Genomic DNA, 12,452 nt, shown 5'->3' on the forward strand with positions numbered 1-12,452 from the left:
AGTCTCTCTAAGACTGCTTGCAAGCAGCATCAACGCTGTGATGTATGATACCTTGATACTATCCTAGTGCCTTTAGATTACAATGTGGCACACCATAGTCAGATCACTAAAGGATTGGTCAACAGGCCAAGGTGTCCTACCATGTCATGTTACACCCGCTGGAACAAGAACGAACACGAACTTGGGGTTATGAGAACTCTACAACACTGGCCTTTGATGGTAACAGCAGGGAGTCAAAAGAGATTCTTTGAAGCCCAGTGGGGTGTGTTTCTTGGACAGCGCGGACCATTACTTTTCGAGAGGCCATCTATGTCAAAGTGAAACAACCATCCTAGAAGGGGGTGGGGTTTGCTTCAAGACCACCTGTCGGCTACATAGAATGACATTGTAACATTATTACCCTTTGCTATTTTACAACAATCGAGCAGCCATAAGCAGTGATTTGACAGCAACTGAGAAGGCCTGAGCACTTTCCTTTCCATTTGAAATTGTCCAGAAAGTTAGCCGTTTAACTCAGGAATGGCTAAGATGGTGCCGATTGGCTTCTGCAGCTAGAATGACCTTTGTGAAGGCTTTGCAAAGAGTCAGGGGCAGGTGCAGGGCCAGTGGCGCAATGGATAACGCGTCTGACTACGGATCAGAAGATTGTAGGTTCGACTCCTACCTGGCTCGTCGACAATGCCGTGATCGTATAGTGGTTAGTACTCTGCGTTGTGGCCGCAGCAACCCCGGTTCGAATCCGGGTCACGGCATCTTTATGTGCTAGATGGAGTGTAATGTCCACAGCCACCTCTGTCACGGTTATGCCATTTCCGACTCCTCCTTAAGATACACACAAGGAGGAGGGAGTCTCTCTAAGACTGCTTGCAAGCAGCATCAACGCTGTGATGTATGATACCTTGATACTATCCTAGTGCCTTTAGATTACAATGTGGCACACCATAGTCAGATCACTAAAGGATTGGTCAACAGGCCAAGGTGTCCTACCATGTCATGTTACACCCGCTGGAACAAGAACGAACACGAACTTGGGGTTATGAGAACTCTACAACACTGGCCTTTGATGGTAACAGCAGGGAGTCAAAAGAGATTCTTTGAAGCCCAGTGGGGTGTGTTTCTTGGACAGCGCGGACCATTACTTTTCGAGAGGCCATCTATGTCAAAGTGAAACAACCATCCTAGAAGGGGGTGGGGTTTGCTTCAAGACCACCTGTCGGCTACATAGAATGACATTGTAACATTATTACCCTTTGCTATTTTACAACAATCGAGCAGCCATAAGCAGTGATTTGACAGCAACTGAGAAGGCCTGAGCACTTTCCTTTCCATTTGAAATTGTCCAGAAAGTTAGCCGTTTAACTCAGGAATGGCTAAGATGGTGCCGATTGGCTTCTGCAGCTAGAATGACCTTTGTGAAGGCTTTGCAAAGAGTCAGGGGCAGGTGCAGGGCCAGTGGCGCAATGGATAACGCGTCTGACTACGGATCAGAAGATTGTAGGTTCGACTCCTACCTGGCTCGTCGACAATGCCGTGATCGTATAGTGGTTAGTACTCTGCGTTGTGGCCGCAGCAACCCCGGTTCGAATCCGGGTCACGGCATCTTTATGTGCTAGATGGAGTGTAATGTCCACAGCCACCTCTGTCACGGTTATGCCATTTCCGACTCCTCCTTAAGATACACACAAGGAGGAGGGAGTCTCTCTAAGACTGCTTGCAAGCAGCATCAACGCTGTGATGTATGATACCTTGATACTATCCTAGTGCCTTTAGATTACAATGTGGCACACCATAGTCAGATCACTAAAGGATTGGTCAACAGGCCAAGGTGTCCTACCATGTCATGTTACACCCGCTGGAACAAGAACGAACACGAACTTGGGGTTATGAGAACTCTACAACACTGGCCTTTGATGGTAACAGCAGGGAGTCAAAAGAGATTCTTTGAAGCCCAGTGGGGTGTGTTTCTTGGACAGCGCGGACCATTACTTTTCGAGAGGCCATCTATGTCAAAGTGAAACCATCCTAGAAGGGGGTGGGGTTTGCTTCAAGACCACCTGTCGGCTACATAGAATGACATTGTAACATTATTACCCTTTGCTATTTTACAACAATCGAGCAGCCATAAGCAGTGATTTGACAGCAACTGAGAAGGCCTGAGCACTTTCCTTTCCATTTGAAATTGTCCAGAAAGTTAGCCGTTTAACTCAGGAATGGCTAAGATGGTGCCGATTGGCTTCTGCAGCTAGAATGACCTTTGTGAAGGCTTTGCAAAGAGTCAGGGGCAGGTGCAGGGCCAGTGGCGCAATGGATAACGCGTCTGACTACGGATCAGAAGATTGTAGGTTCGACTCCTACCTGGCTCGTCGACAATGCCGTGATCGTATAGTGGTTAGTACTCTTAGTGGTTAGTACAACCATCCTAGAAGGGGGTGGGGTTTGCTTCAAGACCACCTGTCGGCTACATAGAATGACATTGTAACATTATTACCCTTTGCTATTTTACAACAATCGAGCAGCCATAAGCAGTGATTTGACAGCAACTGAGAAGGCCTGAGCACTTTCCTTTCCATTTGAAATTGTCCAGAAAGTTAGCCGTTTAACTCAGGAATGGCTAAGATGGTGCCGATTGGCTTCTGCAGCTAGAATGACCTTTGTGAAGGCTTTGCAAAGAGTCAGGGGCAGGTGCAGGGCCAGTGGCGCAATGGATAACGCGTCTGACTACGGATCAGAAGATTGTAGGTTCGACTCCTACCTGGCTCGTCGACAATGCCGTGATCGTATAGTGGTTAGTACTCTGCGTTGTGGCCGCAGCAACTCCGGGTCACGGCATCTTTATGTGCTAGATGGAGTGTAATGTCCACAGCCACCTCTGTCACGGTTATGCCATTTCCGACTCCTCCTTAAGATACACACAAGGAGGAGGGAGTCTCTCTAAGACTGCTTGCAAGCAGCATCAACGCTGTGATGTATGATACCTTGATACTATCCTAGTGCCTTTAGATTACAATGTGGCACACCATAGTCAGATCACTAAAGGATTGGTCAACAGGCCAAGGTGTCCTACCATGTCATGTTACACCCGCTGGAACAAGAACGAACACGAACTTGGGGTTATGAGAACTCTACAACACTGGCCTTTGATGGTAACAGCAGGGAGTCAAAAGAGATTCTTTGAAGCCCAGTGGGGTGTGTTTCTTGGACAGCGCGGACCATTACTTTTCGAGAGGCCATCTATGTCAAAGTGAAACAACCATCCTAGAAGGGGGTGGGGTTTGCTTCAAGACCACCTGTCGGCTACATAGAATGACATTGTAACATTATTACCCTTTGCTATTTTACAACAATCGAGCAGCCATAAGCAGTGATTTGACAGCAACTGAGAAGGCCTGAGCACTTTCCTTTCCATTTGAAATTGTCCAGAAAGTTAGCCGTTTAACTCAGGAATGGCTAAGATGGTGCCGATTGGCTTCTGCAGCTAGAATGACCTTTGTGAAGGCTTTGCAAAGAGTCAGGGGCAGGTGCAGGGCCAGTGGCGCAATGGATAACGCGTCTGACTACGGATCAGAAGATTGTAGGTTCGACTCCTACCTGGCTCGTCGACAATGCCGTGATCGTATAGTGGTTAGTACTCTGCGTTGTGGCCGCAGCAACCCCGGTTCGAATCCGGGTCACGGCATCTTTATGTGCTAGATGGAGTGTAATGTCCACAGCCACCTCTGTCACGGTTATGCCATTTCCGACTCCTCCTTAAGATACACACAAGGAGGAGGGAGTCTCTCTAAGACTGCTTGCAAGCAGCATCAACGCTGTGATGTATGATACCTTGATACTATCCTAGTGCCTTTAGATTACAATGTGGCACACCATAGTCAGATCACTAAAGGATTGGTCAACAGGCCAAGGTGTCCTACCATGTCATGTTACACCCGCTGGAACAAGAACGAACACGAACTTGGGGTTATGAGAACTCTACAACACTGGCCTTTGATGGTAACAGCAGGGAGTCAAAAGAGATTCTTTGAAGCCCAGTGGGGTGTGTTTCTTGGACAGCGCGGACCATTACTTTTCGAGAGGCCATCTATGTCAAAGTGAAACAACCATCCTAGAAGGGGGTGGGGTTTGCTTCAAGACCACCTGTCGGCTACATAGAATGACATTGTAACATTATTACCCTTTGCTATTTTACAACAATCGAGCAGCCATAAGCAGTGATTTGACAGCAACTGAGAAGGCCTGAGCACTTTCCTTTCCATTTGAAATTGTCCAGAAAGTTAGCCGTTTAACTCAGGAATGGCTAAGATGGTGCCGATTGGCTTCTGCAGCTAGAATGACCTTTGTGAAGGCTTTGCAAAGAGTCAGGGGCAGGTGCAGGGCCAGTGGCGCAATGGATAACGCGTCTGACTACGGATCAGAAGATTGTAGGTTCGACTCCTACCTGGCTCGTCGACAATGCCGTGATCGTATAGTGGTTAGTACTCTGCGTTGTGGCCGCAGCAACCCCGGTTCGAATCCGGGTCACGGCATCTTTATGTGCTAGATGGAGTGTAATGTCCACAGCCACCTCTGTCACGGTTATGCCATTTCCGACTCCTCCTTAAGATACACACAAGGAGGAGGGAGTCTCTCTAAGACTGCTTGCAAGCAGCATCAACGCTGTGATGTATGATACCTTGATACTATCCTAGTGCCTTTAGATTACAATGTGGCACACCATAGTCAGATCACTAAAGGATTGGTCAACAGGCCAAGTTGTCCTACCATGTCATGTTACACCCGCTGGAACAAGAACGAACACGAACTTGGGGTTATGAGAACTCTACAACACTGGCCTTTGATGGTAACAGCAGGGAGTCAAAAGAGATTCTTTGAAGCCCAGTGGGGTGTGTTTCTTGGACAGCGCGGACCATTACTTTTCGAGAGGCCATCTATGTCAAAGTGAAACAACCATCCTAGAAGGGGGTGGGGTTTGCTTCAAGACCACCTGTCGGCTACATAGAATGACATTGTAACATTATTACCCTTTGCTATTTTACAACAATCGAGCAGCCATAAGCAGTGATTTGACAGCAACTGAGAAGGCCTGAGCACTTTCCTTTCCATTTGAAATTGTCCAGAAAGTTAGCCGTTTAACTCAGGAATGGCTAAGATGGTGCCGATTGGCTTCTGCAGCTAGAATGACCTTTGTGAAGGCTTTGCAAAGAGTCAGGGGCAGGTGCAGGGCCAGTGGCGCAATGGATAGCGCGTCTGACTACGGATCAGAAGATTGTAGGTTCGACTCCTACCTGGCTCGTCGACAATGCCGTGATCGTATAGTGGTTAGTACTCTGCGTTGTGGCCGCAGCAACCCCGGTTCGAATCCGGGTCACGGCATCTTTATGTGCTAGATGGAGTGTAATGTCCACAGCCACCTCTGTCACGGTTATGCCATTTCCGACTCCTCCTTAAGATACACACAAGGAGGAGGGAGTCTCTCTAAGACTGCTTGCAAGCAGCATCAACGCTGTGATGTATGATACCTTGATACTATCCTAGTGCCTTTAGATTACAATGTGGCACACCATAGTCAGATCACTAAAGGATTGGTCAACAGGCCAAGGTGTCCTACCATGTCATGTTACACCCGCTGGAACAAGAACGAACACGAACTTGGGGTTATGAGAACTCTACAACACTGGCCTTTGATGGTAACAGCAGGGAGTCAAAAGAGATTCTTTGAAGCCCAGTGGGGTGTGTTTCTTGGACAGCGCGGACCATTACTTTTCGAGAGGCCATCTATGTCAAAGTGAAACAACCATCCTAGAAGGGGGTGGGGTTTGCTTCAAGACCACCTGTCGGCTACATAGAATGACATTGTAACATTATTACCCTTTGCTATTTTACAACAATCGAGCAGCCATAAGCAGTGATTTGACAGCAACTGAGAAGGCCTGAGCACTTTCCTTTCCATTTGAAATTGTCCAGAAAGTTAGCCGTTTAACTCAGGAATGGCTAAGATGGTGCCGATTGGCTTCTGCAGCTAGAATGACCTTTGTGAAGGCTTTGCAAAGAGTCAGGGGCAGGTGCAGGGCCAGTGGCGCAATGGATAACGCGTCTGACTACGGATCAGAAGATTGTAGGTTCGACTCCTACCTGGCTCGTTGACAATGCCGTGATCGTATAGTGGTTAGTACTCTGCGTTGTGGCCGCAGCAACCCCGGTTCGAATCCGGGTCACGGCATCTTTATGTGCTAGATGGAGTGTAATGTCCACAGCCACCTCTGTCACGGTTATGCCATTTCCGACTCCTCCTTAAGATACACACAAGGAGGAGGGAGTCTCTCTAAGACTGCTTGCAAGCAGCATCAACGCTGTGATGTATGATACCTTGATACTATCCTAGTGCCTTTAGATTACAATGTGGCACACCATAGTCAGATCACTAAAGGATTGGTCAACAGGCCAAGGTGTCCTACCATGTCATGTTACACCCGCTGGAACAAGAACGAGCACGAACTTGGGGTTATGAGAACTCTACAACACTGGCCTTTGATGGTAACAGCAGGGAGTCAAAAGAGATTCTTTGAAGCCCAGTGGGGTGTGTTTCTTGGACAGCGCGGACCATTACTTTTCGAGAGGCCATCTATGTCAAAGTGAAACAACCATCCTAGAAGGGGGTGGGGTTTGCTTCAAGACCACCTGTCGGCTACATAGAATGACATTGTAACATTATTACCCTTTGCTATTTTACAACAATCGAGCAGCCATAAGCAGTGATTTGACAGCAACTGAGAAGGCCTGAGCACTTTCCTTTCCATTTGAAATTGTCCAGAAAGTTAGCCGTTTAACTCAGGAATGGCTAAGATGGTGCCGATTGGCTTCTGCAGCTAGAATGACCTTTGTGAAGGCTTTGCAAAGAGTCAGGGGCAGGTGCAGGGCCAGTGGCGCAATGGATAACGCGTCTGACTACGGATCAGAAGATTGTAGGTTCGACTCCTACCTGGCTCGTCGACAATGCCGTGATCGTATAGTGGTTAGTACTCTGCGTTGTGGCCGCAGCAACCCCGGTTCGAATCCGGGTCACGGCATCTTTATGTGCTAGATGGAGTGTAATGTCCACAGCCACCTCTGTCACGGTTATGCCATTTCCGACTCCTCCTTAAGATACACACAAGGAGGAGGGAGTCTCTCTAAGACTGCTTGCAAGCAGCATCAACGCTGTGATGTATGATACCTTGATACTATCCTAGTGCCTTTAGATTACAATGTGGCACACCATAGTCAGATCACTAAAGGATTGGTCAACAGGCCAAGGTGTCCTACCATGTCATGTTACACCCGCTGGAACAAGAACGAACACGAACTTGGGGTTATGAGAACTCTACAACACTGGCCTTTGATGGTAACAGCAGGGAGTCAAAAGAGATTCTTTGAAGCCCAGTGGGGTGTGTTTCTTGGACAGCGCGGACCATTACTTTTCGAGAGGCCATCTATGTCAAAGTGAAACAACCATCCTAGAAGGGGGTGGGGTTTGCTTCAAGACCACCTGTCGGCTACATAGAATGACATTGTAACATTATTACCCTTTGCTATTTTACAACAATCGAGCAGCCATAAGCAGTGATTTGACAGCAACTGAGAAGGCCTGAGCACTTTCCTTTCCATTTGAAATTGTCCAGAAAGTTAGCCGTTTAACTCAGGAATGGCTAAGATGGTGCCGATTGGCTTCTGCAGCTAGAATGACCTTTGTGAAGGCTTTGCAAAGAGTCAGGGGCAGGTGCAGGGCCAGTGGCGCAATGGATAACGCGTCTGACTACGGATCAGAAGATTGTAGGTTCGACTCCTACCTGGCTCGTCGACAATGCCGTGATCGTATAGTGGTTAGTACTCTGCGTTGTGGCCGCAGCAACCCCGGTTCGAATCCGGGTCACGGCATCTTTATGTGCTAGATGGAGTGTAATGTCCACAGCCACCTCTGTCACGGTTATGCCATTTCCGACTCCTCCTTAAGATACACACAAGGAGGAGGGAGTCTCTCTAAGACTGCTTGCAAGCAGCATCAACGCTGTGATGTATGATACCTTGATACTATCCTAGTGCCTTTAGATTACAATGTGGCACACCATAGTCAGATCACTAAAGGATTGGTCAACAGGCCAAGGTGTCCTACCATGTCATGTTACACCCGCTGGAACAAGAACGAACACGAACTTGGGGTTATGAGAACTCTACAACACTGGCCTTTGATGGTAACAGCAGGGAGTCAAAAGAGATTCTTTGAAGCCCAGTGGGGTGTGTTTCTTGGACAGCGCGGACCATTACTTTTCGAGAGGCCATCTATGTCAAAGTGAAACAACCATCCTAGAAGGGGGTGGGGTTTGCTTCAAGACCACCTGTCGGCTACATAGAATGACATTGTAACATTATTACCCTTTGCTATTTTACAACAATCGAGCAGCCATAAGCAGTGATTTGACAGCAACTGAGAAGGCCTGAGCACTTTCCTTTCCATTTGAAATTGTCCAGAAAGTTAGCCGTTTAACTCAGGAATGGCTAAGATGGTGCCGATTGGCTTCTGCAGCTAGAATGACCTTTGTGAAGGCTTTGCAAAGAGTCAGGGGCAGGTGCAGGGCCAGTGGCGCAATGGATAACGCGTCTGACTACGGATCAGAAGATTGTAGGTTCGACTCCTACCTGGCTCGTCGACAATGCCGTGATCGTATAGTGGTTAGTACTCTGCGTTGTGGCCGCAGCAACCCCGGTTCGAATCCGGGTCACGGCATCTTTATGTGCTAGATGGAGTGTAATGTCCACAGCCACCTCTGTCACGGTTATGCCATTTCCGACTCCTCCTTAAGATACACACAAGGAGGAGGGAGTCTCTCTAAGACTGCTTGCAAGCAGCATCAACGCTGTGATGTATGATACCTTGATACTATCCTAGTGCCTTTAGATTACAATGTGGCACACCATAGTCAGATCACTAAAGGATTGGTCAACAGGCCAAGGTGTCCTACCATGTCATGTTACACCCGCTGGAACAAGAACGAACACGAACTTGGGGTTATGAGAACTCTACAACACTGGCCTTTGATGGTAACAGCAGGGAGTCAAAAGAGATTCTTTGAAGCCCAGTGGGGTGTGTTTCTTGGACAGCGCGGACCATTACTTTTCGAGAGGCCATCTATGTCAAAGTGAAACAACCATCCTAGAAGGGGGTGGGGTTTGCTTCAAGACCACCTGTCGGCTACATAGAATGACATTGTAACATTATTACCCTTTGCTATTTTACAACAATCGAGCAGCCATAAGCAGTGATTTGACAGCAACTGAGAAGGCCTGAGCACTTTCCTTTCCATTTGAAATTGTCCAGAAAGTTAGCCGTTTAACTCAGGAATGGCTAAGATGGTGCCGATTGGCTTCTGCAGCTAGAATGACCTTTGTGAAGGCTTTGCAAAGAGTCAGGGGCAGGTGCAGGGCCAGTGGCGCAATGGATAACGCGTCTGACTACGGATCAGAAGATTGTAGGTTCGACTCCTACCTGGCTCGTCGACAATGCCGTGATCGTATAGTGGTTAGTACTCTGCGTTGTGGCCGCAGCAACCCCGGTTCGAATCCGGGTCACGGCATCTTTATGTGCTAGATGGAGTGTAATGTCCACAGCCACCTCTGTCACGGTTATGCCATTTCCGACTCCTCCTTAAGATACACACAAGGAGGAGGGAGTCTCTCTAAGACTGCTTGCAAGCAGCATCAACGCTGTGATGTATGATACCTTGATACTATCCTAGTGCCTTTAGATTACAATGTGGCACACCATAGTCAGATCACTAAAGGATTGGTCAACAGGCCAAGGTGTCCTACCATGTCATGTTACACCCGCTGGAACAAGAACGAACACGAACTTGGGGTTATGAGAACTCTACAACACTGGCCTTTGATGGTAACAGCAGGGAGTCAAAAGAGATTCTTTGAAGCCCAGTGGGGTGTGTTTCTTGGACAGCGCGGACCATTACTTTTCGAGAGGCCATCTATGTCAAAGTGAAACAACCATCCTAGAAGGGGGTGGGGTTTGCTTCAAGACCACCTGTCGGCTACATAGAATGACATTGTAACATTATTACCCTTTGCTATTTTACAACAATCGAGCAGCCATAAGCAGTGATTTGACAGCAACTGAGAAGGCCTGAGCACTTTCCTTTCCATTTGAAATTGTCCAGAAAGTTAGCCGTTTAACTCAGGAATGGCTAAGATGGTGCCGATTGGCTTCTGCAGCTAGAATGACCTTTGTGAAGGCTTTGCAAAGAGTCAGGGGCAGGTGCAGGGCCAGTGGCGCAATGGATAACGCGTCTGACTACGGATCAGAAGATTGTAGGTTCGACTCCTACCTGGCTCGTCGACAATGCCGTGATCGTATAGTGGTTAGTACTCTGCGTTGTGGTCGCAGCAACCCCGGTTCGAATCCGGGTCACGGCATCTTTATGTGCTAGATGGAGTGTAATGTCCACAGCCACCTCTGTCACGGTTATGCCATTTCCGACTCCTCCTTAAGATACACACAAGGAGGAGGGAGTCTCTCTAAGACTGCTTGCAAGCAGCATCAACGCTGTGATGTATGATACCTTGATACTATCCTAGTGCCTTTAGATTACAATGTGGCACACCATAGTCAGATCACTAAAGGATTGGTCAACAGGCCAAGGTGTCCTACCATGTCATGTTACACCCGCTGGAACAAGAACGAACACGAACTTGGGGTTATGAGAACTCTACAACACTGGCCTTTGATGGTAACAGCAGGGAGTCAAAAGAGATTCTTTGAAGCCCAGTGGGGTGTGTTTCTTGGACAGCGCGGACCATTACTTTTCGAGAGGCCATCTATGTCAAAGTGAAACAACCATCCTAGAAGGGGGTGGGGTTTGCTTCAAGACCACCTGTCGGCTACATAGAATGACATTGTAACATTATTACCCTTTGCTATTTTACAACAATCGAGCAGCCATAAGCAGTGATTTGACAGCAACTGAGAAGGCCTGAGCACTTTCCTTTCCATTTGAAATTGTCCAGAAAGTTAGCCGTTTAACTCAGGAATGGCTAAGATGGTGCCGATTGGCTTCTGCAGCTAGAATGACCTTTGTGAAGGCTTTGCAAAGAGTCAGGGGCAGGTGCAGGGCCAGTGGCGCAATGGATAACGCGTCTGACTACGGATCAGAAGATTGTAGGTTCGACTCCTACCTGGCTCGTCGACAATGCCGTGATCGTATAGTGGTTAGTACTCTGCGTTGTGGCCGCAGCAACCCCGGTTCGAATCCGGGTCACGGCATCTTTATGTGCTAGATGGAGTGTAATGTCCACAGCCACCTCTGTCACGGTTATGCCATTTCCGACTCCTCCTTAAGATACACACAAGGAGGAGGGAGTCTCTCTAAGACTGCTTGCAAGCAGCATCAACGCTGTGATGTATGATACCTTGATACTATCCTAGTGCCTTTAGATTACAATGTGGCACACCATAGTCAGATCACTAAAGGATTGGTCAACAGGCCAAGGTGTCCTACCATGTCATGTTACACCCGCTGGAACAAGAACGAACACGAACTTGGGGTTATGAGAACTCTACAACACTGGCCTTTGATGGTAACAGCAGGGAGTCAAAAGAGATTCTTTGAAGCCCAGTGGGGTGTGTTTCTTGGACAGCGCGGACCATTACTTTTCGAGAGGCCATCTATGTCAAAGTGAAACAACCATCCTAGAAGGGGGTGGGGTTTGCTTCAAGACCACCTGTCGGCTACATAGAATGACATTGTAACATTATTACCCTTTGCTATTTTACAACAATCGAGCAGCCATAAGCAGTGATTTGACAGCAACTGAGAAGGCCTGAGCACTTTCCTTTCCATTTGAAATTGTCCAGAAAGTTAGCCGTTTAACTCAGGAATGGCTAAGATGGTGCCGATTGGCTTCTGCAGCTAGAATGACCTTTGTGAAGGCTTTGCAAAGAGTCAGGGGCAGGTGCAGGGCCAGTGGCGCAATGGATAACGCGTCTGACTACGGATCAGAAGATTGTAGGTTCGACTCCTACCTGGCTCGTCGACAATGCCGTGATCGTATAGTGGTTAGTACTCTGCGTTGTGGCCGCAGCAACCCCGGTTCGAATCCGGGTCACGGCATCTTTATGTGCTAGATGGAGTGTAATGTCCACAGCCACCTCTGTCACGGTTATGCCATTTCCGACTCCTCCTTAAGATACACACAAGGAGGAGGGAGTCTCTCTAAGACTGCTTGCAAGCAGCATCAACGCTGTGATGTATGATACCTTGATACTATCCTAGTGCCTTTAGATTACAATGTGGCACACCATAGTCAGATCACTAAAGGATTGGTCAACAGGCCAAGGTGTCCTACCATGTCATGTTACACCCGCTGGAACAAGAACGAACACGAACTTGGGGTTATGAGAACTCTACAACACTGGC

General features: G+C 48.0%; 28 non-coding genes across 28 annotated transcripts; all 28 read left to right on the forward strand.

The window, feature by feature from the left end:
• Positions 1-599: 599 nt before the first annotated feature.
• TRNAR-ACG (transfer RNA arginine (anticodon ACG)) lies at positions 600-672 on the forward strand. Its single transcript has one exon. It is a non-coding gene; the product is annotated as a tRNA-Arg (tRNA).
• Positions 673-680: 8 nt separating this feature from the next.
• On the forward strand, positions 681-752 carry TRNAH-GUG (transfer RNA histidin (anticodon GUG)). The gene has a single exon. It is a non-coding gene; the product is annotated as a tRNA-His (tRNA).
• Positions 753-1,446: 694 nt separating this feature from the next.
• On the forward strand, positions 1,447-1,519 carry TRNAR-ACG (transfer RNA arginine (anticodon ACG)). Its single transcript has one exon. It is a non-coding gene; the product is annotated as a tRNA-Arg (tRNA).
• An 8-nt stretch (positions 1,520-1,527) lies between these two features.
• TRNAH-GUG (transfer RNA histidin (anticodon GUG)) lies at positions 1,528-1,599 on the forward strand. Its single transcript has one exon. It is a non-coding gene; the product is annotated as a tRNA-His (tRNA).
• Positions 1,600-2,290: 691 nt separating this feature from the next.
• On the forward strand, positions 2,291-2,363 carry TRNAR-ACG (transfer RNA arginine (anticodon ACG)). Its single transcript has one exon. It is a non-coding gene; the product is annotated as a tRNA-Arg (tRNA).
• Positions 2,364-2,687: 324 nt separating this feature from the next.
• On the forward strand, positions 2,688-2,760 carry TRNAR-ACG (transfer RNA arginine (anticodon ACG)). Its single transcript has one exon. It is a non-coding gene; the product is annotated as a tRNA-Arg (tRNA).
• A 763-nt stretch (positions 2,761-3,523) lies between these two features.
• On the forward strand, positions 3,524-3,596 carry TRNAR-ACG (transfer RNA arginine (anticodon ACG)). Its single transcript has one exon. It is a non-coding gene; the product is annotated as a tRNA-Arg (tRNA).
• An 8-nt stretch (positions 3,597-3,604) lies between these two features.
• TRNAH-GUG (transfer RNA histidin (anticodon GUG)) lies at positions 3,605-3,676 on the forward strand. Its single transcript has one exon. It is a non-coding gene; the product is annotated as a tRNA-His (tRNA).
• A 694-nt stretch (positions 3,677-4,370) lies between these two features.
• Positions 4,371-4,443, forward strand: TRNAR-ACG (transfer RNA arginine (anticodon ACG)). Its single transcript has one exon. It is a non-coding gene; the product is annotated as a tRNA-Arg (tRNA).
• Positions 4,444-4,451: 8 nt separating this feature from the next.
• On the forward strand, positions 4,452-4,523 carry TRNAH-GUG (transfer RNA histidin (anticodon GUG)). The gene has a single exon. It is a non-coding gene; the product is annotated as a tRNA-His (tRNA).
• A 694-nt stretch (positions 4,524-5,217) lies between these two features.
• On the forward strand, positions 5,218-5,290 carry TRNAR-ACG (transfer RNA arginine (anticodon ACG)). Its single transcript has one exon. It is a non-coding gene; the product is annotated as a tRNA-Arg (tRNA).
• Positions 5,291-5,298: 8 nt separating this feature from the next.
• On the forward strand, positions 5,299-5,370 carry TRNAH-GUG (transfer RNA histidin (anticodon GUG)). Its single transcript has one exon. It is a non-coding gene; the product is annotated as a tRNA-His (tRNA).
• Positions 5,371-6,064: 694 nt separating this feature from the next.
• Positions 6,065-6,137, forward strand: TRNAR-ACG (transfer RNA arginine (anticodon ACG)). Its single transcript has one exon. It is a non-coding gene; the product is annotated as a tRNA-Arg (tRNA).
• An 8-nt stretch (positions 6,138-6,145) lies between these two features.
• TRNAH-GUG (transfer RNA histidin (anticodon GUG)) lies at positions 6,146-6,217 on the forward strand. Its single transcript has one exon. It is a non-coding gene; the product is annotated as a tRNA-His (tRNA).
• Positions 6,218-6,911: 694 nt separating this feature from the next.
• Positions 6,912-6,984, forward strand: TRNAR-ACG (transfer RNA arginine (anticodon ACG)). Its single transcript has one exon. It is a non-coding gene; the product is annotated as a tRNA-Arg (tRNA).
• An 8-nt stretch (positions 6,985-6,992) lies between these two features.
• On the forward strand, positions 6,993-7,064 carry TRNAH-GUG (transfer RNA histidin (anticodon GUG)). Its single transcript has one exon. It is a non-coding gene; the product is annotated as a tRNA-His (tRNA).
• Positions 7,065-7,758: 694 nt separating this feature from the next.
• On the forward strand, positions 7,759-7,831 carry TRNAR-ACG (transfer RNA arginine (anticodon ACG)). The gene has a single exon. It is a non-coding gene; the product is annotated as a tRNA-Arg (tRNA).
• An 8-nt stretch (positions 7,832-7,839) lies between these two features.
• TRNAH-GUG (transfer RNA histidin (anticodon GUG)) lies at positions 7,840-7,911 on the forward strand. Its single transcript has one exon. It is a non-coding gene; the product is annotated as a tRNA-His (tRNA).
• Positions 7,912-8,605: 694 nt separating this feature from the next.
• TRNAR-ACG (transfer RNA arginine (anticodon ACG)) lies at positions 8,606-8,678 on the forward strand. Its single transcript has one exon. It is a non-coding gene; the product is annotated as a tRNA-Arg (tRNA).
• Positions 8,679-8,686: 8 nt separating this feature from the next.
• Positions 8,687-8,758, forward strand: TRNAH-GUG (transfer RNA histidin (anticodon GUG)). The gene has a single exon. It is a non-coding gene; the product is annotated as a tRNA-His (tRNA).
• A 694-nt stretch (positions 8,759-9,452) lies between these two features.
• TRNAR-ACG (transfer RNA arginine (anticodon ACG)) lies at positions 9,453-9,525 on the forward strand. Its single transcript has one exon. It is a non-coding gene; the product is annotated as a tRNA-Arg (tRNA).
• Positions 9,526-9,533: 8 nt separating this feature from the next.
• On the forward strand, positions 9,534-9,605 carry TRNAH-GUG (transfer RNA histidin (anticodon GUG)). Its single transcript has one exon. It is a non-coding gene; the product is annotated as a tRNA-His (tRNA).
• A 694-nt stretch (positions 9,606-10,299) lies between these two features.
• Positions 10,300-10,372, forward strand: TRNAR-ACG (transfer RNA arginine (anticodon ACG)). Its single transcript has one exon. It is a non-coding gene; the product is annotated as a tRNA-Arg (tRNA).
• An 8-nt stretch (positions 10,373-10,380) lies between these two features.
• TRNAH-GUG (transfer RNA histidin (anticodon GUG)) lies at positions 10,381-10,452 on the forward strand. Its single transcript has one exon. It is a non-coding gene; the product is annotated as a tRNA-His (tRNA).
• Positions 10,453-11,146: 694 nt separating this feature from the next.
• On the forward strand, positions 11,147-11,219 carry TRNAR-ACG (transfer RNA arginine (anticodon ACG)). The gene has a single exon. It is a non-coding gene; the product is annotated as a tRNA-Arg (tRNA).
• An 8-nt stretch (positions 11,220-11,227) lies between these two features.
• On the forward strand, positions 11,228-11,299 carry TRNAH-GUG (transfer RNA histidin (anticodon GUG)). The gene has a single exon. It is a non-coding gene; the product is annotated as a tRNA-His (tRNA).
• A 694-nt stretch (positions 11,300-11,993) lies between these two features.
• On the forward strand, positions 11,994-12,066 carry TRNAR-ACG (transfer RNA arginine (anticodon ACG)). Its single transcript has one exon. It is a non-coding gene; the product is annotated as a tRNA-Arg (tRNA).
• Positions 12,067-12,074: 8 nt separating this feature from the next.
• TRNAH-GUG (transfer RNA histidin (anticodon GUG)) lies at positions 12,075-12,146 on the forward strand. The gene has a single exon. It is a non-coding gene; the product is annotated as a tRNA-His (tRNA).
• The last annotated feature ends 306 nt before the right edge of the window (positions 12,147-12,452 follow it).

The sequence above is a fragment of the Aquarana catesbeiana genome, linkage group LG03, assembly GCF_042186555.1.
Source record: "Aquarana catesbeiana isolate 2022-GZ linkage group LG03, ASM4218655v1, whole genome shotgun sequence".
Classification (NCBI taxonomy): Eukaryota; Metazoa; Chordata; class Amphibia; order Anura; family Ranidae; genus Aquarana; species Aquarana catesbeiana.